The 27973-nt window shown below is 35.3% G+C and overlaps 1 protein-coding gene across 1 annotated transcript in view; it reads right to left on the bottom strand.

Moving 5' to 3' along the window:
- Positions 1 to 24840, bottom strand: part of LOC129242136 (F-box/LRR-repeat protein 16) — a 74394-nt gene extending 49554 nt beyond the window's left edge. Inside the window, exons 1-2 of the mRNA XM_054878696.1 lie at positions 24285 to 24840; positions 24056 to 24220 (exon numbers count right to left, since the gene is read on the bottom strand). The gene's annotated coding sequence lies outside the window, so the exon portion shown is untranslated. The remainder of the gene's footprint in view (positions 1 to 24055; positions 24221 to 24284) is intronic.
- Between the last annotated feature and the right edge of the window lie 3133 nt (positions 24841 to 27973).

Below are 27973 nucleotides of genomic sequence, written 5' to 3'. Positions count from 1 at the left end.
GGAAAAACTGTAACATTGTTTCATTCTTTTCAATGCAAATCTCATTATGTCAATATTTATGGACCATGAAGTTGAACAGCTGCTCGAACAAACAACTGCAAAGCTATGGCGCTAACGTCGTCTGTACCCTATATTGTGCTACGCCTTTCAAGGTGTTCCTGCACTCACAGAGAAGTCGACAAATATTACCGTTCAAGTTTTTATTTTCTCGCTAAATTTGCGCATATTACTCAGTGTGCCATATTTTCTGTCTTGACTCTTTCTTTTACCATGATTTTCATTGCGCTGCCTATGACTGTTAATTAGTACTGCGTACTGTTGGCAACTGTTGTTGTAGCAAAATAATGGAAGTAATAAACTTTAACGGAAATTACAAAAAGTGGCAATTACTGGTTGTACCAAAGAATTTTATTGCTTAAGCTTTGGCCAGAGAGGAAAATAAAAATGTTTTTCTCTTGAACAAAATATTTAATGTTTGTGCTCACATAAATAAATCTACAAGATTTGAGACCTTCTTATGTAACTAATGAATAAGGGAATGTTTGTGGCAGCAATTAGAGTCAGTAAGTGGCAAGAATTTTTTTTTTTTTTTTGCTAATTTGTACAGTTGCAAAGATTTAGAAATGGTATTTTTCACCAAAATATTGGCTAAGTGGTTAAGTTTCGCAGGGCGCACTAGCTGAAGATAGAGGAAGAGCATGCAGTTACTTTACGTTGGAAAGGCTGATTTTTGTGAACCTTCGAAAATTACTTAATTATTTTTTACATTATTTTGAAAGTTATTTTTTACGTAAATAAAATGCTATTTTTGAGCTACTTTGAACGGCATAATTTTGTGGTAAAATTTAATGGACTATAAAACTGTATATCCACAATTTTTCTAAAAATGCTGATTATGAAATTTAACGCGATTAGATCGTCTTTGAAAAGGACTAATTCCGTTTCGTTGTGTAAAAATTTCAAGAATTCACTGACTGTAATCAATCGTCTGCCTAAGAGAGCTGACTTATTTTTATCCAAAGTTTCCCATTTACTTTTATTTAACTGAAACAAAATGAAGTCTCAAACAAAAGCAAAGCTGGAACTCTCGCTCACAAATTATCTGTTATTTAGGATCCAAGCATCACCTTACCCTACGATTTGTTTGTTAAGAAAAACGAAAAGCTGGTATGGGGTAATATTCAAGTACATGATGGAACCATTCATCTGCGCAAAAACCAGACATTCATAATTTTAATTGCCTCGTTAAAGTGCAATCCACAACCTGCTAGTTGACCAACTGCATAGGCTAGTGCTATGCAGTGAAATTAAAAGCAGTTCTACTAAGAACAACAGTAGCTGCCTTTTAAATTCAGCCTCGATGCCGACGAACCATTTTACCTAACAAATTACAATCACTCCACTGTACTAAGCCGTTGCTGGTATATGAATATGTAAAATTCCCATTTCCTTTTGAATGTTTTCCATCGACACCGCGTTAAAAGCCGAAAGTCACTACAGTCACTACTGTTCGTATGGAAAGAGGGCAAATAAGCATAGTGCAGAAAACTAAATAAATAATATTTCATAAAGTTCATTGCACTGCCGCTCAACGCCGCCTGGCTGCCGTGTGGTATGGGTAACCTCAAAAGCAATGCTTGACTGTGACTACCTCAAAAGTTTTTGTGTTGCTGGGCCGTTAAAACCAACCATGGAGCCACTTAACCAAATTGCAATATTATCATTGGTTGAAAATCTTAAATAAATACAAAGCGACAGACGTTGAAAGAGATACAGATATACTTATTATTAACGTTTTTGCAATGATGAAAAGATAGGCGGCAGATGCAAAGGTAAGTGAGTTATTAAGTCCATTATGTAAAAGGTGGAAGAGAAATGACGGAAAAGAACGTAAAAAGGCATGTAAGTAATAAAGTGACGTGGGCGAAAAAAAATAAAAAAATAAAAATATATCAGGAAATTGAATGAGGTAATCTACGACATATACATACAAGTACATATCGGCTTTCGGCTGGAAGAACTACATAACACAAAAATTTTAAAATTCAAGCAAACTTCTTTAAGGTTTCCTATTTCAAAAACAATTTGAAAGTTAAGACACATTTTAATCTAATGAAATATTGTGAATAAATATAGCCACGATTTTTTTACACAGCAAATAAGCGATATTTTAAATTCATATAATAACAAAATGATCTAGACGGCGGCCGCTGAAGCCAATTGGGCAGGCACGTGACTACCTTTCAGTAATGCTGAGATTCCAAACCGCGACCCCGAAACAGCAAAATGATAGGAAAAGTATTTTCTAAAAGCGGCCGGCAGTCGCAAGCTTCCGAGTGTATTTCTGCCATGAAAAAGCTTCTCATGAATAACCATCTGCCGCTCGGAGGCGGCATAAAACAAAGGCTGTAAGCACCAATTATTGTTATTATTATAAGAAAATATAAGAAAAGGGCCTAGTGATAATTTTTATTAATTTGGATCAGAATATAATTTTGTCATGAATCGAGAGTAGTTTGAGAAAGCTTAAATTCGTACATGTTTTCGGATGGCGTTGTCACACATTTAAAAATAAAAAAACTAAAATACAACATTTTAGCGAAATAATAAAAATTGGCATCGACCAAAAGTTTGAGAAAATCTTAATGAATTGGGTTGCCACGTATCTAAAATATTGCAATTAAGTAAAAAATGTTGGTAAAATATTAAAATGTAGGTATCGCGCCAAAGATGAAACAAATTTTAGTTTTAACGAATGAATTAATAAGCAGTTTAAGTAAATTATGATATTACGAGGGGTGCCTTTTATATTTCATTGGCAACCCTGGTGTTGCAATCTGGCAACTGACAGCTGTATCGCAAAGTTTGACATTTTTTGGCTTTTACGTACTCAGAACGTTTGGTATTAGCGCTATTTGTGTTGTTTACAGTAACTTAAAAGATTCATCTCGGTCCAAAAATGAAATTAAATCGTGAACATTTTCGTGCGAATATTTTTTACAACTTTCAACGTGGATTAACTCAGCAACATTGCATGGATGAACTTAATTCATTTTTTGGCGATGAAGCTCCATCAAGGACCAGTGTTTATTGATGGTATGGTGAATTCAATCGTGGTCGTAGTTCTCTCCAAGACGAATTTCGTGAAGGTGGTCCAAAATCAGTTGCTGTTCCGAAAACCATTGATGATGTGCGCGAACTGATATTGCAAGATCGTCATGTGACCTATCGTGAGATTGAGACAATCTTAGGCATTAGTGGGACCAGCATACATTCAATATTGCATAAACATTTGACTGTCAAAAAAAATTTGTTCGCGTTGGATCCCACACAATTTGTCAATCGCTCAAAAAAAGGCTCGTGTCGATTGGTCGAAGGAAATGCTCAAAAAATACGATCGCGGGGCTTCGAAACACGTCTATGACATCGTGACAGGTGATGAATCATGGATTTACGCGTATGAGCCCGAAAGTAAACAGCAGTCGACTGTATGGTTGTTTCAAGATCAGCCAAATCCAACAAAAGTTGTTCGCACGTGAAGCACTTCCAAGCAAATGGTCGCCTGTCGCCTGGACATGTCGCAACCGTACCACTAGAACCACGCAGAACAGTAAATTCTGAGTGGTACACAACCTTTTGTTTGCCAGTTGTCTTCCAAGAAATAGGAAAACCAATCGCCAAAGACGGATCACTCTTCACCAGGACAATGCGAGCTCTCACACATCGGCTCAAACAACTGCATTTTTGAGCACCCAAAACATCGAATTAAAGGGTCATCCGCCGTATAGTCCTGACTTGGCACCGAATGACTTCTTTTCATTCCCGTACGTAAAAAACAAACTGAGAGGTCAACGTTTTTCGACACCTGAAGAAGCGTTTGCGGCATTCAGAATGCATGTTTTGGAGGTACCTCATTCAGAGTGGCGAAAGTGCTTCGACAATTGGTTCAAACGCATGCAAAAGTGTATAGAACTTCATGGAGAATATTTTGAAAAACAATAAAGTGATTTTCGATGATTAAAATTTGTTTTTGTTCTCTAATCCCGAAATATAAAAGGCACCCCTCGTATGAGGGGAAAATTAAAATATTTCAGAATAGTTGAAGGAATAGAGTTGCCGCCTAAAAATGTAATAGAATAAATAATTTAAGGGAACAGATACCTGTAAAATTTCGAAAAAAACATTTTTTTTTTCATAAAATGTTAATACAGGGCGGGCCAAATAAGACCTACTAATGTTAAACACAAAAAACTTTTGCAATAATCATTCATTTTACACCACATAATGTTTCTGGTTGAAGGCTCAGTATTTTGTCTCGAATATTCACAATCTACAGTTTTGTTTGTTGACATTACCATTTAAATGGAAATGCGCTTCATCCGATATATACTCTGCGTTAGAACAATTGATCGCTGACAAGAATAGAAGAACTCGAAAATTTTAACGCGTTGTATTGTACTGTAGGGTTCCATAATAAATTTCCAACAATTCAATTATAACCTACAAAAAGAGAAAAATAAATATGTCAAAAAATAAAAAAGTTATTTGTGCTTAACATTAGTAGGTGTTATTTGGCCCACCCTGTATAATCTTTTAAAACTATGTCAACAAATTTTTAGAACGTAAATTAAAGTATTTCTTACATTATAAATCGTCAGCCGTGACGACTCTATTCTTTGCGTTCGAGAGTCAAAACTATATTTTTCGAATTGGAGTACACGATAACTCGAAAAGTTATTGACCGATCTCCCTGAAATTTTGCACACTTTTTTTTTATGATACTTTCTATGTGTTTCAAGTTTTCGAAAACTTTTCAAAAAAGTAATTTTTTTGAAGCAAAAATATATTTTTATGAGGAGCTTTTTCATGGCAGAAATACACTCGGAGGTTTGCCATTGCCTGCCGAGGGGCGACCGCTATTAGAAAAATGTTTTTTATTAATTTTGGTGTCACCGAGATTCGAACCGACGTTCTCCTGTGAATTCCGAATGGTAATCACGCACCAACCCATTCGGCTACGGCGGCCGCCTTATGATTATGATTAATTATGACATTAATAAACAAAAAATGTTTGGTTTTTTGTATTCAGGTCACTGACGCCGATGCTACAATGCTTGCCGATTGAGAAGCCCCGCTGCGACCTTCCTGGAAGAATTGAGTGTACATCCGCCATTTTAAATGATTAAAATAAAAACAAATTTTTTTAATTATTTTAATGTATAAGTAAACTGTATGCCAATTTTGAAAAAAAAATATTGGCTTCTTCATTTTAAATAATTTTAATGAAAATCAAGGAAAATATGGCCGTTTACAGGTATCTGTCCCCCTCATCGTCGCCGAATAAAATAACATTTGGTAGATCCCGGACTTTAAATACACTTTGCACATGAAACGTCAAATGGTAGAGAATTTATTTTCTCTAGTTTTGTTGGCCACTCTACAGGCAATGGCAAGCCTCTGAATGAATTCTCTTCTTTTTCTTCTTGATTGGCGCGATAACCGCTTACGCGATTTTGCAGTTTCAATGAATCCCTTTATTAAAAAACCTTCTCATAGAAAGCGTTTCGAGGCGGCAGGCAATCACAAACCTCTGAATGTATTTCTGTCAGTGGAAAAGTTTGCCATACAAATTTTCTATGGCTCAAAGATGGCAAAGACCTTCTATTTGTGGTATAACATCTAAACGAGCATCAAAAACAATTGGAGAAATTCGGAAAAACCATTGACAATGTCTTTACATATATACATATAAGTGCATATTTGCATATACTCATATACATGTACATATATACATACATATGCAAGTATAGATATGCATCTCTTTTTGCTACATAGATTTTTGCTATGACCAAAACAGACATCTACTATAATATTTTTTATTCACCCCTACCAACAACGTTTGAAAACTTACCATCGGGCTTCTTTTCACAATTTTTCTGTAAATCTGCTGCTTTATAGGTAACTTTGTACGTTACATAGCGATATTTTACAAACTTCTATTTCAATTTTCTTTCAAAAATTTAAATTATTCAAAAAGAAAATTTGAACTATTTTTATAGAGAACTCAAAAATTTAATGTTCAACCTTTTTTTAATTTTAGAACAAATGAGGGAACAAAAGGCGAATCATTAGACCAAGAAAATTGTTTCTTTTTTGGGGTAATTCTAATATATTTATTTCAATGTCGGCATTAAAAGAATAATACTTTTATCTAGAATTGCTATTGCATATGGATGCCTATACATTTTTCAATCAAATATTTTATTTAATTTTTTAAAATGTTAAGAACATTTGAAATTTTAAATTAACTAAAATTGAAAAAATAATAAACGCCTTCTCGAACGAGAAATCTCAGCTTCAAATAACGACGACTTAAAAAAAATTTATCAGGAGATTCAAATTAGAACTTCTGTCCAGAAAGCAAAACACAAATACAGGTATGTTGACAAATTTGTAGATGAAAATGGTATTTTCAACTAAGCAACTACCAACAACCAAATTTGGCCTGCAATTCCAATTGCCTGCGGTTTTTAGCCCGCCTTTTTCTTCATGTTTTCTTTGGATTTTGCAAAACTCTAAATTTTAAATATATTATTCAACGAGACGAGGAAGCACACATGTACTATTAACTAGTAAAAAAATAGTGGTTATTTATCCAGCTGTGCGCTTCCTGATGTAATTTTCACAAATATACGTAGTCAAATGACCAGAAACATAAAAGAAGCACACTTAAGTATGCGTTATCTAAATTCGTGGCTTCGAGTATGTCTACATAACTGGCCACACAATTAACCTGCACCACCTTTTAGCACACAGCTGCGCCATCAGTGTTAGTTAAGCTCTGAAAAAATCACCTGCATATCTAAAGCGTAACAAAACGATTTCACATTTTCGGAAACCAATCACCACTTAACTGTTCACATTAGACGATAAGCCACAGAAAAGTTTGTGCAACCACTGCGCTGCATTTCAACCCGGCCAGACACCTACCATCCAGTGTAGATACTTGCCTTACGTTTGCTTGCCCTCCATTATGCTTTCAATACCTATTCCATTTGTTTGTTTAACAACTAGAGCTGGTCTAATCTGCTACAGTGGCTGCTGGACTTCAATGTTCAATTGGCTAAAAGACTGAATCAATGAATGAATGATTGACGCGTACATATAAACTATATTGACAATCCTCCATAGAATCCCACTAGCGCCAATTTTCGGAAAAATCTCCTTTTTCCACAGTTTCTGTTTTATCAGCATCTTCAGTATCAACCGGATCAGAACTGAACCAAATTCAAGAGCTAAGCCCAACGGGTTTGTTTGTTTATTTATTTCACTGTTGGCTTGTGGTGTTCAAAGGCATGATCTATTGCCACGAAGTCATCAGTAGTTACTGTTGATTAGGAAAAAATGCCCCTCCATTGCATATATGTGCATATGTATATACAGCCATGGCCAAAATAATAGAAGACCGATATTTTCAGCAGTTTTGACTGCTTTGATTTTGATTGTTTTTTTAATTCTAAAATTTGTCTTTTAAATATTGTTGGTATTCTACGAAAAATATTATATTTATGTAAATATTTTATAAATTTTAAAATATTTTATTTATAAGTTTCAAACTTGGTACAAAATTTGTAAAAACTCGAAAATTTTTCATTTCATTTTTTAATGGAAATTTGCATATGCAGTTTTATTCCATTGAATCATAAGTGAACTGGTTGGAGTACGAACCTAGTGCTGACCACCAAGAGCCATTTTCATACCACACAGCCAGTCAGAGCTGTTGATAAGCTGGAGAAGATTGATGGGATTTAGGTTGGCGCACTGCCCTAAGCTGTCGAACAAAGGAGCACCCAGTGACCTAAATCGCATGTTGAGCTATTAAACCCGGCTTTTTACAAAAAAATGCTCAACAGTCTGCTTCTTTGAATGGCCCCACAGCTTCTGCAATGGAGCTTATATGGTAACCCTAGCTTTCCTGCGCGTGTGCCGATCGTCCAAGGACCGGTAAACACATCTACGAGTTTGGAAACTGAATCGCATGGAGTCCCCAGAACTTGCTGAGTCCTCCGTACTGGGGCCAAAGGGTTTTCGAGACAGCACATGTAGAAATGGAGCCCCATTTTTTCTGCGCTTTCCTGAGAAGTATGTTATGCAATTCCCATTTAACAACCATCAGGGGGATGAGGATGACCGGATAGGAGATCTCTGAGACCAATTCAGTCCCCTTCCTGGCAAGCTCATCAGCAACTTCAATACCCTCTATGTTCCTATGTCCTGGAGCTCAGATCAGAGAAATGTTACCTAGACCTGTCAGCGGATGCAGATGACCGGATAGGAAGTCTCTGAGACCAATTCAGTCCCCTTCCTGGCAAGCTCATCATCAATTTCATTTCCCTCTATTTTCTTATGTTCTTATGTGATCGCTGCTTGACTGTTGGAAAAAATGTTAATATCTCCCTCGCGCGCCCACGTTCCCCAAGTATTGCAGGATCGCAACACTAGCAGTATTCAGCAATTTTAAGGAAATAGATAAATTGGCTGATTTAGAGAAAACCTCTGCTCCGATTCCCGATTTCATCTTGTAGCTGTCAGTGAAGACAGAGGTACCAGCTTCGGCGCAGATTTCCTCCTCGTTACAATCTTGCCTACTTAGAAAGATTGAAACTCTAGTTTGCGGATAGATGGATCTGTCCCAAGCTCGGAGAAATACGGAGCTAACTGCCCAAAAATGCTACCATGTTCCTTAGGAGATTGCCTCCATAGGCCAACCGCCTTTAACCTGATTGCACTTTGAGCAGCGATGGAAATAGCATAGAAGTCGGTGGGAAGTAAGCGCAAAAGGCATTAAGACGGAAATGTATAAATATTATTAGTGCACAGAAAGAAAAATAAGGTAACAAATTCAATTACTCAAAATAAAAAAATAAAAAAAACCAAATATAATTCAAAGATAACTCTTCCGGTAAAGAGGTTGCTCTGGCGCTAAAAGGAGCAAAACAAACTTCTCGCTGACAACAAGCAAGGAACACCCAGCATATTGGAACATACGTCAGCATTGTCAGCTATAACTAGGAAAATAACACTTGCTGAAAGGTTGAATTTTGAACTTAGAAAGCAGAACTCTCTCTCGATGAACGAAAGTTGCACTTTACCAGTCTCTTCCCCTTTTATACGTTACAGAAATGTGAACGATATCAAAGATAAACAGGCACTCGAAACAAATTTGAGAATTTTATTACTCAAAATTTATGGCCATGTGCGCGTTGGTACTAAAATGGAATGGTAAACTTTTCGGGCTTTATAATGGCATCGACATACTTGTATATATTAAAACGCATAAAATCACAATAACTTTATTCGCTTTTTCATAAAAAAATTTTTTTATGAGTAAGTCAATTCTTATTGCGTGCATTTTTCGTTTTTATGATAATCTTTTTTCAATCAAAAGTTTGTTGCCATCTTTTAAGTAGCGACTACTGTTTGAAAAACTTTTTATGATTTGAGAACTTCTTGTCCAAATCGAACTCATGTTCTACAAACATAAGCCAACAAGTCAAGTGTGAATATGCGCGCATCAGAATGTATACAGACTCATTTTAATGAAAATAACTTTCTTCACTATGACAATAAAGTTTCATAAGTGCGGTACTCTTCTTAATGCTTACTTTTATACGAACATAATTCAAGTTTATTTACTTGTTCCACACAAAGCCATTACGCATTTCTTCCAAATAGAAGAGTAAACAAAATGAAATAATAATCAACTAACCCGGCTACCTAAGTAAATTTGATTTTCATTACTCTGGGTCAGTACCTCGTCTACTCATGTATGTTCTAGTATGAATCCCAACACGTTCGAAAAAGTTGAACTACATAGTTCAGCAAACACTTTGACAATTGCCCCTCTAACCGCCCAAATGGTTAAAAGAGTATACAAAGTATGCCATATACGCTTTTGTGCAATACAACCACACTAATACTCACATAGCTTTACCCCACGACTGAGTGACTAAGTGCAAATAAAAGGAAGAAACCAATGTAAAGACACTACAGATTTTCTTGGTAAAAACAGATGAATGACTCTGTATTTATGTGCTTAGCTCAGTCCACATAAGCTCGTCAATCAACTGCCACGAAATCCTTCAGTGTAAGTAGCTTCTGCTGATGTTTTAAGGGAATTGAACACTAAAGCTGAGCTGAAGAATACACCAACTCGTCTGAATGGTAAAGCATTGGCGAACGAGTGATAGTATGGTAAAAGTAGGGCGTAGAAAAATTGCGAGAAGGATTTAGAACAAACACAAGTAAATTGACTGCCAGGGGCATGCGGCTATAAATGCGAGTGTCCCAAAATTTTTCAAACAACTTTATTTCCACTTGCTCTACTTTTTCTTTGAAAGAATGTATTGGCCTCTACGCCCGGCTGGAATTGTTTGTGCTTGGACAGTGCCTGTGGGGCCGTCTACATTGGTAGATTTTCGAATAAGCAGTAAATGTTGTGGACTATCGTAAACTCTCTATTTTACGTAAATGTGTCTCAGTTATGTTTTTTTTTTTGTCGGGACAACTAGCAAATACAGCACTCAGATACAATTAAGTCCATTGTACTGCACTCGGATTCTCTTTTCATTTTCTTTAAATCTACCCGACCTCCGAAGAAATCTGAGTAGATCTTGTGGTGCCAAGGAGTCAAGGTGGTTTTTAATACATCAGTGCCAAAGGCTTCAAACCTGATTCGAGCGAAGGCGGGGCAGACGCACATGCAGTGGTGCGCCGTCTCATCCTCCTCTTTACAAGCTGGGCAGAGTACACTGCCTGAGATGCCTACCTTTTCCATGTGCTTCGCCCACAGAAAGTGGCCCGTCATTAGTCCAACCAGCTGTCTGCAGTCCCTTCTACTTAATGACAGGAAGATTTGCGACAGTCTGTCGGACATGATCGGTAACATCAGTTTAGTCCATCTGCAGCCTCTCTCAGCCTGCCGCTCTCTTGTGGGTTCTCAGTTATTAGTTTTATCTATTTGTGCCTTATACGAGTGGATTCAGACACAAATGAATTTGGACACATTTTTCTTAGTCGATTAACTAAGGCGACCGACAAGTAAGTAACGGAATGGGTTGATGCGTGTCTACCATTTGAAAGTGCACAGTTTTGAACCCCCTAGCACAGAATGCCAATTGACAGAAAAAGTGTTTTTTCTAATCACGGTCTCACCTCGACAGACACTGCTAAGCCTTCGAATGCATTTTGCCCAAGCAAAAGCTCCTCATAAAAACCATCTGCCGTGAAAAAATGGGGCGTACATATCCAAGAATGATATGCGGCCGAAGCCGAATGGGTTGAACCCGCGTTCGAAAATCATTGTGTTCGAAACATTAAGTAAATACAAAAAATTATCTAAATAGCGATCGCACCTCGGTAAGCTATGGTATAGTTCCAATAACAATTCTGTCTTGAAAAAAACTTCTTAAAAATGTTAGCTGTGTCACCTGTCTTATATTCAAGGGCAAGCTTTGCCGAATACCATGCAAAATATGTCTGGCCACAGCTGATATCTGTTGGGAAGAGTTATTTCTTTGATTTTGCCACTTTCCGCCTTTGTTTTCGGAGAAATTTTTTGGCACTCTTGTTGTCTGATAAAATTTGGAGTTAAGTTCATGCAAACCAGTAAATCAAATTTTGCACATTAACAGATTTCTGTGCCTCTTTTTTTTTTTTTAAATATGTAAGTATGTATTTGTTCTTTCTCTTCTTTAACCCAAATTTTCATAGCTTGCATCTTAATCGAATACGAAGTGATTTTTCGAACTGTGCCTTTCGATGCAGTAGAGATGCCGTACTTACCGTCGTGGCATCTTCAGAAAGGATGTCAAATTAATTGCCCCTGTTGAAACCACTTCAGAGTAAGAGCTGTTGCTTGTTTAGACAGTATTGTTATGCATTTCATGGCAGTTTTCAGATGGGTCACATGCTATTTATTTTTGGCAGTCTTGACTCCTTTAGCGCATTTCTCGGATTACAAAATCGCTATTTATGGAATCAATCAATAGCTGGATACTGACTCCTTCCTTGAAATTTGAATTTGAAATATACAGGGTGTTTTGTTACCGACTTGAAATACTTGAAATTTATAATCTGCAGTTAATTTAATGACGAAGGAGACCTAAAAATGGGGCCCAACTCGAATGTCCTAGGATTGGCATGAAATCAAATGCTTACATAAAAAAGGTTCTTTCGAAAGCCAATCAAATTACTTACATAACAGATAATCTTCAAAATTATTTTGGTGTTTCGATCGAACACTTAAAAGAGCGGAAAACTAAAACAATTAGAAATTAGTTTATATAAATTATAAAAAATGTTTATATAAATTATAAAACAAAATTTATATAAAATATAAAAACAAAATTTTATATAAGTTATAAAAGCATTATATATAAATTTTAAATTAAAAAAAGAGTTATATAAATTGTAAAAAAAATGTATATAAATTATTTATTATAAAAAATGATATACATTTAAAAAAAAAGTTTATACAAATTATAAAAATAATTTTATATAAATTAAAAAAAAATATACATATGTAAATTATAAACTATAAAAAAAATTATATAAATTACAACAAAAAATATACATATATAAATTATAAATTAAAAAATATATATGTAATATATATGAGTTATAAAAAAGTTATATATAAATTATCAAAAACAAAATTAAATTAAAAAAAAATTATATAAATTATGAAAAAATGTATATAAATTATAAAAAATATTGTGTATACATTATAAAAAAAATTATAAATAAATTATAAAACAAATTATAAAAAAATTGTATATAAATTAAACTGTATACATTATTTTCGGCTACGCTATTTATTGAAAAACAAAATCAAAGTTTTAACCTGCAACTACTTTGATATTTATTCATGCATTTCCTTATTTATTTATTTATCAGTGTCAAGAAACTTTCTGAAAGTCCAAAGAATAAAATCTCTAGCTTAGGATGCATCAACCTATAATATAATAAATAAATAATTGGCGCTTACACCCTTTTTTGTGTTTGACCGAGCTCCTCCTCCTATTTGTGACCTACAGTTTTAAGCCGACTCTGAAAGGCAGATATTTTCTATGAGGGGATTTTTCAAGGCGGATAATAAAAGTACACTCGGAGGCTTACCCTTACCTGCGGACGGGCGACTACTATTAGAAAGAAATTTTTTATCATTTTGGTGTTTCATGCACGGAGATTCGAATCTACGCACTTCCAAATGATAGTCACGCACAAACCCACTCGGCTACTGCGATCTCCTAGGGCGCATCAATCTACATACACAAAAAATTATCGGTACTATATTTCCATCAATATTATAAAACTTAAGACTTCCGCCAAAATATTTCGGAAAAATACTAAGTATTTATATGAGCTCGACTGACTTCAAAATAAATCCAAAATTCTCATTACTTTGATGGCGTGTATAAAATTTTTCCTAACTAAGAGGTAACTTTTTCTATGAGGCACCCTAGTACATAGTGTTTGTGTCAGTAACTAAAAAACTGTTTGTATTCGCATATCTACGAGTTGTGCATCTATTTTCGGCCACGTCATTCGCAAATCTTCACAATTCTAACCACGTTGTCAAGCCAAAACAATGAAATGATTTTCAAACGAAATCCTCTTATAGCCATTTTAACCCATTGCCTGCCCACTTTAGCTAGTAGACAAGCATTGTTATTACAACACAAAATAGACAGCTAAGCAAAAGCGATTGCATAATAATACAATTAAGTAGCCTAAGGAGGAAGAAATACGATTTTAACGCATCTGTTTGAGCAACCGGCAAAGGGATATAAACGCGAGACATGGAAAACTTTTGGTACAAACTCAAAACTTTAGGCTGCACAAGCAACAAAGAAGACAAGAAGGCGACAAAGTAAATAACGGTTGAAACAAAGTAGCATAACATAAATTGAAGTGAGCAGCAATGTCGAAAAGGAATCTATGGAAAACAGGCGAAAATCGAAAGCACGAGATTTATGCCACAGCCAACTTTTTGTTTCTGAAAAACAACCTCACCTTATCAAAGGAATAAAGTTCAAGTTATACACGTAAAAGAATATGCGAGCACACATTTACCCTTATTCAAGCAAATACACACACACATATATATTATGTCCATGCATACATATACAATAATAAAGACATGGCCGTTTAATACCGCTGTAGTGGTGCTTTCGTTGGTAGGAAAATCGATATTTCAAACAATAAGGCAGAGTGGTGTGACATACAAAAGCCATACAGCGACAGTTATAGCAACAAAAATATTGAATGTAAGAGTATAAATAACGATAGTGTGGAGCAGCTGAATAGATTGTCCCAAGATTAATGCTTCTGCTTACAAGAATAGGAAATAATAGCTTTTCTAAAAATATATTGAAAAATGTAAATTGAAAATGCAGACATATAGTTTTAGTAATATTTTTTTTTTAATAAATAAATAATAAATAAAATAATAGTTAAAATAATAATAGGATAATAAATTTTTAGTAATAAATAAATAAATAATAAATAAAATAATAATAAAAATAAAAGGTAAATAAATAAAATAATTATTTTAAATAAATAATATAAGAAAAATAAATAATAAATAAATTAATATTATAATTAAAATTTATTTATTTTATTTTATTTAGTTTTTTTCCTTGTTCACTCCTCTCGGAAGCATAGCTCCTCGGCAAGACTCTTCCATAGTACATGGTTCTATACTCTTGTTTTTGCACCGTCCCATGAGATGTCGGCATCTGCTAGTTCGCGCAACATCGACCTTCTCCAAGTGTTTTTTGGTCGACCGCGACCACTGCTCCCTTCTCGTTATCGTTGAAAGTGAGTTTACGTGTAAAGTTAATATGGTATAAGCCCTAATATACGTAAAAATTACATTTCATTTTTCGAGGGCATTAATGGAACATTTTTTCGAATCCTAAAAATGTCACTTAATCCAATTCTTTATGTCCCAAATGTAACATAGGGCCTCTAAAATAGGTTATGCTCGTCTACGAATGGAAATTTCTATATCTTCTATTTTATTTGCCTTATAGGCGAAAGTGTTTCTCCATAATCCTTTGAGCCTATTTTTACTACTTTTCTAAAGTTCTAACTATTTTAAACCATGTGTTTCTCCATATTCCGTTGAGCCTTCTTTCGGCAGTAATTTCAGTTGTTGGTATGGAATCCTCTGACCATCACAAAAGTTTTATTTTCTTTGTGAATTTTTTCAATAAATTAATACGGTTTTTATTTTATTATAAATTCTGAAGTAATTTTTTAAACTCTTATTTAAGTACCTACGTCATAATAATTTTACAAGCCTGATAATCCATAATCCAGTAGACTCAATTCAAGAATGATAGATTACCAGGTTTGGTCATCAGCGGTGTTGAAAAGCCACCGGGGACTTGGCAGCAGAGTTCTGCCTGCTTATTTCACACGTTCACTAAGTCGTTGTCATTGTACAGATTCATAAGAAAAAACCTTCTCAGCTGGTTGTCAAAAAATCCCCACAACTGAGATCACCATTAGGTGCAGTAAAGAATACTATTCCCCCAAAATATCTCCGAATCGCGGATTGTAGACGGAGAGATCAGAAGAAACGAAGACAAAATTAGCAGAACGTTATGGCCCACCAATCGCCCAGCAATCGTCAACATTGATAAACTGAAACGACGAGACGCTTGGAGACTAGGGCAGTCATAACTGGCTTTTGGTCTGTAGGAGAAAAAGCAGCCAAAATGGGTATCCCTTACAACACATACCGTCATAGTTATAAACACCCGGAGGAAAAGGAAAAAATCTTTCATTTCCTCTGTGAATGCCCTGCCCTATGGAAGGACAGCAACTTAACCCTGTACCTGCAACAACTGTCTGGCTTTGATGTCAACAACCTAATAAGATTCTTAAACCATACATCCATTCTGTGTCTTTTTAGTCTACTCATGCTGTAAATAACTCATAAACAAATTGGTAACGAGGATATGGCAGCAAAATGGTGCGGAAGCGCTAGTTGGATTCTGAATGAATCACCTCTTTAACCAAGCAACCGAGATCACCCGATTCCAAAACGTTTTTTTATGTATCCTGGTTGCATAAAGAATTATTAATATTATTTCATAGAAAATCGTACCAAAAAGTCTAAAACATTACTTACAAATTCAGATAATTCTCAATAAAAAGCATTATTAGATATAGCTAAGAAATATATTAAAAGTATTTTTATTACAAATTTTCCAAGCCAAAGAATTTATTTTGCATTTTTTTTCTATTACTTCAAATGTTACCATGAAAATTCTAATTTAACTTAGCAACCCCGCCAATACGCTCAAGCAAGAAAACCAACCAAGACCACTCACACTATCCCACACTTGGGTGCCTGTGAAAAAATAGGAAGAAGAAGAGTGGTTTTACTTGTATTTTTTACACTGTGGGCGAAGGTTATGTTGCGTTTTTTCGTATATCATCAACACTATCTCAGTTTTTTTGTAAACAAACCCCTGTTATGACCCTGATTATGTCCGCGAATCAGCTCATCCCTTCAAAATCGCTGAGTGCCGGTTAACGATCTGATCTTGGCCACACCTCTAAAAATCGGTTCACCATGGATTCAATATCCACTGTTCTCTCGACATATTTACAGCTACGATAGACCAAAATCTTTGTCATTTGGGAACGAGACGATGTAATACAGGGCGAGTCCATCCATGTATACACAGATGGCTCAAAGCTCGAGGGCAGGGTTGGTGGAGGTGTATACTCCAAGTATCTGTGGATCTTCTTTAGTTTTCGGCTCCGCGACTACTGTAGTGTCTTTCTGGCTGAACTGATGACGGTGTGTGCGATATCCGGAAATAATATATACATTTTCACTGATAGCCAAGCGGCTATAAAGTCCCTCACAAAACAGTCGACAACCTACAAGGTAGCCATGGAATGCCGCTCAAAGGTAACATGGGTTCCTGGCCATCACGACATTGAGGGTAACTGTAGAGCCCGTGAACTAACGAGACTCGGAACGAACTTGACTGATGAGTACATAGACAATGACATAGGGATACCCTAAAAAACGTGTAAGCTACTCATCTTTGAAGAAATTGTAAGGACAGCAAACGAAATATGGGGTAATGAAGCCACCTGCAAAATCGCTCGTCAACTATGGCCGACTCTAAATACTAAAATCGCAGAATCTCTGCTAAGCCGAAATAAACACAGTCTTAGCACACTCTCCCGGGGCACTGCCTAATAGATAGACACCCTCAAAGAATGGGTGTGCAAACACATGACTTCTGTAGAAGTTGTCTAGATAAGGACAAGGAAGAGACAATCTCCTACTGTGCCACTGTCCTGCTCTATCCAGACGGAGGTTTATTATTCTGGGTATAAAATTTTTTAATGAGTTGGAAGATCTCAGTTCTTTAGAAATCAGAGATATTCTAAAATTTTTGAAAAGCACACACTGGTTTTAGGAGAGAGAGGGACAACCTCCCCACGCGACATCACAATGGGCTATGAGCCTGAGTGTGCCCCACAGGACAACCGCTTCAACCTAACCTAACCCAGACACTGAGCTATGCTTTTAACAAAACTAATAAACCCTCAAAAAACAAACGCACATTAGTCAAAACAGTCAAAATATTGAGATGTTATCATTTTTGACTGTATGTAAATCCTTTTAGTGAATAAAGGAGGTTCCTCCCTAGTATCATCAGTATGTTGCTTTTGGCAATTTGGATGACTAATGCAAATCTGTATTTCTGTGTTTATATACAAATGCACGTACTTATGTGGTATATTTAATATTCTATGGAGTTAAATATGAAAATACCCACACGTGTTTCCATTTTCCGTCTCTAACAAAGAATACTGAAGCACTTCTATAGCGACAGTTGGCACTAAAAGTGCGTGTGGAAAATCGTTTAAATACTAATACAGGGTGATGCAATAGCAATTCAGATTTTCTTTTATAAATAAAGCACAACAAAATTTGTCGAAATGTCTATGTTTCTTTTTATTATTTCATCTTTTTTAGTCTACGTCATTTATGTATGAATGAAACGCACACCACGACTTCTCTGTCAATACATAGGATGCCCATATCAAAATGTTCAAAGACTTGTTGGCATAGTTTGGGCTGTATATCATTTATAAAGCATAAATTCATACAGCCAATGATTTCAGGTTTGCTTAAATATTTGAGTATCAAAAAGCTATGTTCAAGGTGGTGACGCTTATAATTGATGACAAAGGCAATCGTTTGAAAACTACTAAAGAACACTTGGCTATTTTCAATTACAATCCGAATGAGTGTTTGCACCACTTCAGAACTGTGAGTGAAATATAAACTCATCACCAATGGGCAATACAAAAAAGACGATGCCTGGACGAGACGGTAATATTTTCGTGGAGATTCCAAGTCGAAAAATGTTAAGGTAGGCCTGTCGGCCAACAATTTTTTTCAGAAAGCGAGGATTCACTCACATCCATTACCTTGAAAATGTTAAAGGGATTACTGTTGAATGTGTCCACGTAGACACAACTCATATATTTGCCTCCAATGCAAAAATTACCACATTTTACGAGAAGAAAAGTCCCTCATACAGTTCGCTGTCGCCATGGCGAAATTTCAGGAAGTAAATCACTCCCATACTTTCCAGATTGAGCCCATGGAGCCACTTCCTTTTTCTAAACATGAAGAAATTATTCGACTGTAAGAGATTTAGAAAGCACCAAAAAATTTAGAAAAGGCTGGCTGAACTACAACGAGCTGAAAGTAGACCATTTGCAAGAATGAAATGTTTTCTGACGCTCTTTATTCTAATATTCAGGGACTTATTGCCGACTCCTTAGTGACACCAGGCCGATAAAAAATATCTGCCGTTCGGAATCGGCCTGAAACTGTAAGTTGCTTCATTTGTAGAACAACATCAAGGCGCACACCACAAATAGCAGGAGGAGCTCGGCCAAACACCCAAAAAGGGTGTACGTGCCAATTATATATATATGTATGTATAAAATGTTAAATCTAGTAATTAATCGAAGGAATAGCAAACTAAGTTTTATTGACAAAATGGCGGTTTCTCCAAAACAAAAAAATCGATTTAAACCAAAATCTCTGCCTTAAATTGTTTACAAAAAAAATATTTATCGGTGAGATTTAATTACGATTAATTACTAAAAAATATATTTAAGAAGTTCGTGTTAAAATTTGAGACTAATCGGTGTAGTCGTTTTCGAGTAATGTTGGTAACCGACTTTGAGAAAAATGCGTTTAAAGTTGAAAAGCACTTTCAAGCACTTTGAAACGTCTTTTCAAATTTGCGTGTAACTCCGAAAATATTCACCAGAATGATATTCAATTTTTTGGTGTGTACTCTTAAATATATGTACATTAAGAAAAAAAATTAAAAAAAATCGATTTTTTGAAAATGCTAACTGTATATAACCTCTTAAGTGGTATCTCAGGCTACAGTGGCCTGTAAAGTAACTAGTTAGAAGTTTTAAGTCTACTCTGCCGAGTGAAAGTAGCTTATCGGAAATCCCTCTATCCGGCGATAGGAATTGTTTCACTTGTCGCTGACCGATAGAATTCCGCCAGTATTAAACGAACTTCTTCTCCTTCCATCTCCTGAGAAGTTCAGAGATCTTTGTAAGTACGCAGAAAAGCTCAGGACCAATTAGTACTCGTACACCAACTCATGCGCCTACGGCGGTCCCTACGGCGCTATCTTTTCTAAGGAGATCGGTTATTGACCAAGTTCTCCTAAAACTCGTTTTGAATGCCATACGAAGAAGAAGAAATATTTTATTGATAGCCATATAAAATATGAATATGTTAAGGATAAAGCGGAAGTGTAACAGATAAGGGCTAGAATTGCAGTACTCTTAGGGTTCATTATGCATATATTATTATGTATGGGTGAGAGTTGAACACTTATAATACGAATTTTATTCAAATGTTTACTACTTGCAAATATTGCTAATATACTTATATATAAGTGCATACGTATGTAAGTGGAATCGAGAAGAAAATAGCCAATTTGTTTTACCTTATTTCCATACTTCCAAGGCAAAACAGGCAGACAGAACTTGGGCAATGAACGATTTACTATTTTTCTAAAGTTCAAACTATTTTTAAACCATGATTTTACTTCCCTTTCAAGGTATATAGCAAATGACATCACGACCTCTGGATACACACTTAGAAGGGAATAATTATATGTGTATGTATACTAGCTTACATATGTATGTGTGTGTATGCAAATGCGCTTGAACAAAACATGTTTATATGTGTGTATACAGCATAACAGGATTATTTATTAGTAGTGAGCAAAAATAAAATAATCTCTTATAAGTATGGCAGATACCCTACAGGGAAAATTATTGGTTGTGAATTAGAAAACTACAGCGCAACCAGTTAGTGTTCTATCTTCTTCCACGTTATATGTATTTATATAGGTTCCTTTCAAGCATAGGGTGTTAAATTTGGAGCATAAAAGTGCGTTCACATATGCAGTAATTAGCAATAAATCCACAAAATTAATCTACCCGTTCACATATGGCAGAGTAGCTGCAAAATTGACAATCAGCTATCAAAACTGTTTTGAAAAATTTTTCTTCATAGAAATTGGTTTGGCGGAATATTTTAGTATTTTTGGTTTATTTAATTGCTATTAACTATGAGAAGGTAAGGCAAAGAGAAGGAATAGTTAATTTAATTGGGCAATTTCGCTTTTTAATTACGGATGTGGAGTGAGGCTCGAAAAAGTGGATAATCCGTCTAAGACGTCTTTTCCAAGTTAGCAAATGGTATTTTTTAACGCCGTGATGTCCTACGAAATGTCAATTGTCCGCCAATGCATCAGCAAAATTCATTGTAAAATATTATATTTCATAGCAAAAGGGTATACTGAACATCTGTTTTCTTAAGGGGTTATATACGAGTTTTCAAATTTTCATATTTTTTTTTTGTGTTTTTTCTTAATGTACATATATTTAAGAATAGAAACAGAAAATTTATTAATTATTTATTAAGTTTTGGAAAATTCGCTTTTTTTCGGACTTCTAACGGTATATAACGCCTTAAAATTAATTGAAAAAAAATGGGTCAGTGTAAAATAGATCCTAACAAAAATAAAACAATTCGATTTGGGCTGAAGAGCAACCCGAAGCCATTCAAGAACAACCATTACATCCATTGAAAACAACCGTTTAGTGCAGCCTATGGGCTGGAGGAATCATCGAAATTTATCTCTCGCCTTGGGCCACTGGATTAACCACAAAGATCGTTTGGGATGATATACACCATTGGCCATTTATTCGTGGGAGTATGTAAAGTCTAAATGCTTTGTGGATAAACCAGCTTCGATTGAAGCATTGAAGCCAACATTTTCCCCCCCTCCACTTGGGAACATAGGGCTTCAACAAAACATTTAAAACTTATTCTGTTAACCGCTGTTCTCTTGACATCCCACGTTTGGTTAACTGTTTCTAGTTCACGAAGGTTAGAATGCCTCCAAGTATTTCGTGGGTCGTCTGTGTCCTTGTGGGTTCCATTCCAATGCGGTTCTACTATTGCTTTCCCTGTCCTTTCTGAGGATGTACCCGATCCATCGCCATTTACACCACTTATCATCCTTTGGATTGGATCTTGCTCGGTGATCTGCCACAAGTCCGTATTTCGGATAGTGTTCGGCCAAAAAACTTTACATATTATCCATTTATTTGTGAAGCTCTGTAGTTTCTGCGTAATACTTATTGACACCAGCCACGTTTCACTGGCATATAATAGTGCGGATTTTACACATGAGTTGAATACTCTTGTTTTAGTTTTCGGCGAGATTTGTCCATGTTTCCAAATTGTCTGTAACCGTCCAAAGGTTGACCTAGCTTCGATTGAGGCATTGGAGTCAACAAAACTAAAGTAAAGTTATTTACGAGATACCGACCGAAGTCTTCCAGTGAATCATTCAAAATTGTTGTTTATGGATGGCCGAATTACGGCGCAGTTGCCGCCAACATTTGAAAGGCATTAACTTTAAAAAATAAATGTCATGACTGGTTCTACACAAAAACAATAAAGAATGCACATTCAATTTGAATTATCGTTGTCTTATTTCAATTTAAAATCCGACACCTCTAAATTAACCACCCTTTATAAATTCGAAATCAGTACAGTAAATTCGAAATCAGTTACAATATAGTATTATTTTTATTACTATTATTTTATTAGGTACTTAGAGGTAGTCAGAGGGCCGAAAAATGATGATTTTCAATAATTTGTTTAATTATTTTACAAAAACAAAAACATAGCATTAATACATTGAGTTTCGACTTGACTTTAGCAAAATTCCAAACACCAAAAAATTAATAATTGTAAAAGTTATCGCTGTTTGTATGTAGCCCGTTTCTCCAGAAGTCCCTTGCGGTGATCATCACAAGTCCTTGGAGATTTATCTAATATCAATCGGACCAGAGAAATTAGTTTTATTAATAGATAATATTGAGCTTGATCGAAGCTTTAACAATGTGGCGGCCTCAGGAAATATTTTTCAGATTTTCGAGAAAAAGAAAAAAAAAATAAAAATTTTTGCAAAAAAATCCTTTGATCAGACACGATTTGTTTTGTGCCAAAGTGATTTTCCTCGATCTCTGTAAAAATTGACATTCCTTAATGAAGTTTTCAGTGCAATTCAGCAAATAAAGCAACTTCTTCTTTGGCTATAGAATGTCGCAGCATAAAATTTATAAAATAAATAGCGTAAGATATTATGTTTTAAGAAAATAAAAAAAAATTTTTTTGGAAAATTCTGACTACACCTAACCCCTTAAGGGGTTAGGTGGGTTACAGAGGTTCAAAAAAAAGGGTATTTTTACTATTTTTTTTTAATATATACAATCATATATTTTATTTAAACAATTCAGCATATCAAAGATATATATTTAAACAGTATTTTGTGAAATTTTTATTTAAAAATTCCGAAAACTCAGCCGTTGGTACCTCATCTCCCTTAACGTCTCACAAAAAAATGCTCTTGCCGTGGACAGCATAACTCATTATTGGTTCATTTAAATTAAAAAAACCAAAAATATTTCGTTAGTACATGGATAAATCTCGTTACTGGACGAAGGAAAAAAAATAAAATTTAATTTGAATTTTTGACAGACTTTGAACAAAAAAACACATTTTTTGGTCAAATTTTCTTCATGTGTTGGCTCGAAAAAATTAGTTGTAATAAAAATAAAAAAAAATCCTTCGTTCAATAACTTGATAATGTTATTCCAAAGATGTGTGCAAAATTTGAACAAAATCGCTTCATAACTTTTCGAGAAATCGTGTCCACCGACTTAAAAAATCGAGTTTTGAGATAAACGCGTATGCCTGCGAAACGCTGCACTGGCATGGCCTGATGGGCGGAACTTCTGAAGGGTCTATCTCGTAGAATTTTACTCGGATCAATTTGAAATTTTAGGAGAATATTTTAAACATATTATACTATTTAATAAGACAAAAAAAATCGATTTTTTGTAATTTTCAAACCCACCTAACTAACCCCTTAATATAAATGCCATCGACTCGTTAAATACGAAAAATGAAAAATATGAGGAAAAAAGATACTTTACAATATGCATATACCTATTTACCTATTACAAATAATTAATTGAATGTATGTATGTAGGTTTTTTTGATGATGACAATGAATGCGTAAAATATTTCAAATCATAAATCTTATTTAGCTTCATTCTACAATAGAATAAAATTTTTTGTATATCCTCTGCTAATAATTTTTATAATAATCTTTAATAGAGTGTAGGGATTTGTAGAGCCAAAGTGATTTTCCTCGATCTCTGTAAAAATTGACATTCCTTAATGAAGTTTTCAGTGCAATTCAGCAAATAAAGCAACTTCTTGTTTGGCTATAGAATGTCGCAGCATTAAATTTATAAAATAAATAGCGTGCGTTCGCAAATTTCACATACATAAAGCGGACCATATTTCTTAACATACTTTTACGTAGTGCCGTTTGTCACCGTTGTTGTTGTTGCTGCTGCTACCGCTGCCGCCTCTGTTGCGCACACAATGAAGACAATAAAAATGTTTTCAAATTTTTTCACATAAACACTTTAATTAATAATTTCTATCGTTGGCTACTGTTTACTGTTCCTCTTGGCGCTGGCAGAATAGGTAAATTTTACGCATGAAAATAAAAAAATCAATTTTTAAACAACAGACAGACCTTCGCTGCTGTTAATAACACTATTCGGCAATGCGCTGCGCTGCGCTGCTCTTCACATTTTCACCAACCAACCAACCAACTGGCCTTTCCACCCCGAAAAACAATTGTTGGGTTTTCTTTCTAACTTTCCCCACGAGACCGCACCGCACCGCGCCACTCTTGCACCAACTTCGATATTCGTTAAGGGCGTCCGTTTCCTTTTGTGTAATGAATTCAATGTATTTTATATCACTTAAAATAACGCGAGTTCCAATTGAATAAAGTACCCACAAATTCGCAGAAGCGTTTTTGGCTGCGCTTTTGATTTCCGCTTTCCGCTTTAATTAACGGCAACAATCTGCCACCTACAATTTTCTTTATCGCAGTGAAGAAATTGCCGAATTTTGTACTCTTTTTTACTTTGTGTCATAACAATTTTTTATTTAATTATTTCTTATTTTTTGTCACTTTCAGCTATTGGCGAACTGACTGACTCCGAATGTCTTGGCGCACGTCTTGAAACTGCATTCAAAATATTCTTTATTGGCGTGAAAGACAAAATTTCGAAACACAAATAAATGAACCGAAGTGAGACCATACATATGCATACATATGTACATATATGTTCGAAAGAGCAAAGTAGCAAATACTCACTCATGACGCATGCGCAATGCATTTGTTGTTATTTTCAAATTTTACGCGTTTGCGTATAAATTACTCCCCTAACGTCACTGCCTCACACACAGGTGTATTTAATTGGATTTGAGTTCGGAAAGAGCAACCCTGTGCATGATGTGTTTGCTAGGCGGATGTTTAGATTCGCTTTAGTTGTATTAGTGCTTTTGAGCGGCCATGTGAACTTGTTGTTTGGCTTGTGTGGTGACAAGTACAAGTGCTCACGTTGAGCACCAGAAAACTTGCGCAGACTTTTTGTATGAAAAATGGCGTGAATTGAGAGAGTGGTTGTTCGAAAATCGCGCACTTTAACAGATATTTTAGGGGAAAAGTGCTGCTCATTTGACAAATTTGTATTAAAGCGGATTTTGAATAGAAAACTAAAATGTAATTCATAGTTAATGATTTTATTTTTTTTAAATTAATTAGGTAATATGCATGCATACAGACGTACATGAATAAGTATATAAATATATATATATATATATACATATATACAGGGTGAACGATATGAAGTGTTACCTATTCAAACACCATAACTTTTTTGTGCTTGTGATGTCTTATAAACAATATATTGAACTGTCAGTAGAACAATTTTGACGTTAATGTCATGAGCTGTTTTACAAATACAAGCAGTATGAAGTTGGTAACATATATATATACAGAGTGGGCCAAATAAGACCCTACAGCACAACACAACGCGTTAAAATTATCGAGTTTTTCTATTCTTGTCGAAGATCAATTGTTTTAACGCAGCGTAAATATCGCATGAAGCGCATTTCCATTTAATTGGTTATGTCAACAAACAAAACTGTAGATTGTGGGGCTCTGAAAATCCAAGGGCAACACACCAACATCCGTTGCACCCATCTAAATGTGCTGTTTGGTACGGTGTTATGGCCACTAGAGTTATCGATCCATATTTCTTCGAAAATGAGGATGAAACGCCGGAATCGATTTCAGGAGCTTCTTACAGAACATTGATTGAAAACTTTTTGTGGTCAATGGCGGAGCAGTATCCTAATTTGTGGTTTCCACAAGATGGAGCAACTGCGCATACTGTTAGGCAAACTATGGACTTACTGCGTGACATTAGTAGGTCTTATTTGGCCCACCCTGTATATATATACATATGTACGCACGTACATTAGGCGTAGTAAATAAATGTTTGAATTTTGGCGACTCTCTCTCTCTCTCCGCCCATGTGCTTATACACTACCATAAACTCCGAAACCGCTAAATGAATTAATCCTTGCAGTTGTGACGGGACACATGTGTCACAACATTTGTTTATGCAATATTATTGCATATCCATTGCATTAAATATATATAAATAGAAGCCACAACAGCGTTTTTTAATTTCATGAAAATAATAGGCAATGATTCTCAGGAGAAAAAAGTCCTCTCTCGACCACAGAACTAACACTTTATAAGTATCTCATCATGCCCCGTGGGGCGTCCCTTGAAGAGTTTGAGCTAAAGATTCTGTGGAAGATTTTTGAGCCGCTGCACTTTGGCGACGACGAGTATGGTAGGCGATGGAATGGAGTACTGTATGAGTTTTACGACGGCCTAGACATAGTGAAACGAATAAAGATCCAGAGACCTTGTTGGCTGGATCGTGTCGTGCAAATGGATACAAACGGTGCGTCTCCGAAAATATTCGATGCGATAATGGAAGAGAATGGCCTCCTCGACGTTGGTAAGATAGGTGGAGAAGCACTTGACTTCACTTGGTGGTCTAACTGACCCCGGTTAGCACGAGAAAGAAATAACTTATTAAACTCGGTTATTTTATTAAAGTCGCTTATGCGGTTATCGCGCCAACCAAGAAGAGAATAGCAGTTTTTCGTTTTTTTATTAGCCTCAATCTAACTTCTTCTTGCTTTGGAAAATAAATTTAATTTGAACTTTAAAAATGTAAATCTTCAATCTTAATATGAAATTCACCAAAATTGTTACAACTAATCCTGATGTGGCATGTGAACTTAAGGGGGGAAGCTGGTCTAGAGCGCAAAAAATGGGCATATTTTATGAATTTATTTTGACTCAACAAAGGAATCAATCGAAAATCTGTGAAATAGGTTTAATAATATAGCTTTCATGGTACAAATACAAAATTTTTCGTCTGAATTAATTTCAAAATGGCCGCTGTCCAGCAGTTCTCCTAAGGCGCCTTTTTTTCTAGTGGGTCCATTGTCCTGGATCAAAAAATAAAATTTTTTTAGTTTCTATATAACAACAGAAAGAGACGTACGTAGGATTTTTTCGATATTTTGTTTTTTCGCGAAATGGTGCACGTTTGAACAAAAAGTTACAATTTTCACTATAAAGAACGACATAAAATTGTTGATTAAAAAAAAACTATGTAATATAAATAAAAAATCCTACGTACGTCTCCGGAGAAAGGTATTTCGAATGTATTGTCAAAATTTCGTAAGAATCGGTAAAGATTTGTTCGAGTTATGTCTTCGGCCAGTTTAAAAAAAGTGATTTCGAGAAAAACGCGTTTAAAGTTGTAAGTAGCGTTCGGGGCATACCTGCGAGGCACTGCCGTCGAATGAAAAATTTGAGCATTTAGACATTTTTGCTGGCATCCCTCATTTGGTATATTATTTCTAAGACCCTAAAGCACCTTTTAAGACAAAAAAAAATTTTTCGATTTTTTCAAAATTCTAGATCAGCTTCCCCCCTTAAAGACTATTCATTTGGCGGATGCCATTTAACTCAGTTTCATATCGGGCTAGCGGGGTGTATTAACGTGTACTGATACACAAATATGGAGTCCACCATATCCACCGTATCCATATTTCATATCCATGCAAAATTACTTTTTCAAACGTTTTGACCAATGATTTTGATTTGGAACTGCTGATTGAGGCCGATTTTCTGCCAAATCATCATGGCAAGTTACACGATTGAACAGTACGTTCAAATGATAAAACTTTATTATCAAACTGAGTGTTCATTAAAGCCATTTTATTCCATTTCAACATCTACCCGCCCTTATTGAAAAACCCTTTAGTTAAAAAAAC

The sequence above is a fragment of the Anastrepha obliqua genome, chromosome 3 (assembly GCF_027943255.1).
Source record: "Anastrepha obliqua isolate idAnaObli1 chromosome 3, idAnaObli1_1.0, whole genome shotgun sequence".
NCBI classification, from domain to species: domain Eukaryota; kingdom Metazoa; phylum Arthropoda; class Insecta; order Diptera; family Tephritidae; genus Anastrepha; species Anastrepha obliqua.
Note: the sequence above shows the minus strand (reverse complement) of the source record. Positions and strands in the feature narration are given on the sequence as shown.